The sequence below is a fragment of the Octodon degus genome, unplaced genomic scaffold (assembly GCF_000260255.1).
Source record: "Octodon degus isolate 3935 unplaced genomic scaffold, OctDeg1.0 scaffold00142, whole genome shotgun sequence".
NCBI classification, from domain to species: domain Eukaryota; kingdom Metazoa; phylum Chordata; class Mammalia; order Rodentia; family Octodontidae; genus Octodon; species Octodon degus.
In genome coordinates, this window is record NW_004524718.1 from 4,255,049 (window position 1) to 4,257,039 (window position 1,991).

At 40.9% G+C, this 1,991-nt stretch overlaps 1 long non-coding RNA gene across 1 annotated transcript in view; it reads left to right on the forward strand.

Annotated features, from left to right (window-relative positions):
* Positions 1-1,242, forward strand: part of LOC111812789 — an 8,072-nt gene extending 6,830 nt beyond the window's left edge. The window contains exon 3 of the long non-coding RNA XR_002818190.1: positions 1,231-1,242. This is a non-coding gene — a long non-coding RNA (uncharacterized LOC111812789). The remainder of the gene's footprint in view (positions 1-1,230) is intronic.
* The last annotated feature ends 749 nt before the right edge of the window (positions 1,243-1,991 follow it).

The window sequence follows — 1,991 nt, forward strand, 5'->3', positions numbered from 1 at the left end:
TCCTTTGCATTTCATATTACCATATTTCTTTTTCTTTTTGTCACTCTGCCTGTCTCTTTCTCCGTCTCCCTCTCTTTCTCTGTATCTCTCTCTCTCTCTCTGTATCTCTCTCTCTCTCTCTCTCTCTCTCTCTCTCTCTCTCTCTCTCTTTCTAATAGTAGGGATTGAACCCATGGTCTTGACACTGATGCACATTCCACCCTTTTTTTTTTTTTTCCTTTGTGGTAACAGGGTTTGAACTCAGTACCTTGCACTCGCCAGGCAGGCGCTTATTCTACTGAGCTATCTCCCCGGCCCTCACCCATTTTTATTTTTATTTTGAGAGTGTTTCTCTGGGTTGCTATCTGGCCCTGACTAGGGTGGAACTTGAAATCCCTGGTTTTTGTAGCTTTGCCCACCTATTCACACATTTCTTAAGGTCTTATTATAAGGCCTTATTATATATTATAGTATCAAAAGCTTTAACCCACTGTTTATACGGGACAGTGACTATCAGTGCTAGACAACTGTGAATAGAAAGCATTCATGAGAAGAACTCACTGCTGTATGTTAGGAGTTGGTGCAGAAAAAAAACAAAATATAGCTTCGGAGGTCTCACTGAGATTAGGCTCTCTCCAGGTGAGCCCAGAGCCACAGAAACATCTCACATTTATTGAGGGCTAAAGGCAGGATAAGGAATATACGTCATTACTTTGGTGGACACAAACTACTCCCTCTAGTGTCTTCTGCCTAACACTAGGTTTACACAATGCTAGCTGATAACATCCCAGGCAAGGGATCAAAGAACAGACATTGCACCAGCAGAAGCTGTTTGTTATCTGCAGCTTTGAATCCCAGCTTGCCGGAATTTACAAGTGAGAGACAGCAGCTCTCCTTGGGCTCTGTTTATTGTTCCTTGCTCCCTTGAGACATTAGGCTTTTGTTTCATATCTGTATTTCCATAATCCCCCACTTTCGTTTTTATGCTGAAAGTTCCTGAAGCACCAGTGTGAGGACTGCCGATGTTTGATCCATGGCTTGTTGCCAGACTGGTCCTCGTCGCCATGCTAAGCAGGATATACAAACAGTACAGAGACAACATAGATAAATCACTATTATGCTTCCACTAAACCACGGGATAACATGAAGAGGATTAAGGTTGCCAATGCCATTAGAGATGCTTTGTAATAGATCAGTGCCAGACGATTCTGACAATTGTTTCGCAAAAGTATGAGCAGTATGTTGCTGAAGAGACAGAATCTGAGCAGCACTCTTACCACGATACAATAAATGCTTTTTTACACTTTCCCGTGGGAAATGAGTTTGATTCCATGGAATTGGAGCTACACAGCATGAAGGGGCATTCCAATCACATTGTAAAAGAAGTTGACTTTATAGATTAGCAATTTGATCTCCTGGCATAAAAACAGCTTGTTCTAAGTCATTTATATTAGTAGTTAGCTCTGAATCTATGTGTCCTTGTGAAGTCCATAACAGTTCTGATTCCTTGTGCCACTGCTGCAAACAATGAACAGTTTGTACACGTTGGCTCTGTGCTACTCTGGCTATAGTAGTGGTGGCCATGACTGCTATTATTCCTAAATTTATGTCTGTCTATAGAGTTTAATTATTCTTTTTTTTTTTTTTTCTCTTCTTTAGTACCTCCAGCAAATGTTGGAACTGTATTATGGAAGGAGAGCCTTGCCACAGGCGTTGTAGCTGTCCAGGAAGCCAAATTCTGGTCCTTGCCTTGAGAATATAAATGCTATCCTTAGAAAAATTAAGGCAGAAGCAACAGCAAAGCCACCAGAGCAAGAAACAAATTGGTAGTATTTTTCTCTCAAAATATTTGTTTTGCTCATTTTCTAGGTTTTGTCAAGTTGGCATCCAAATCACTTCTTCAGTATTTCTTTTGTCCAATTGTTGCAGGCAGCGAGTTAGATAGAAATATTATAGACAGTCAGGCAGGGTCAGGCCCTCGAAGGAGATAACAAAAGCCATACTTTACAACT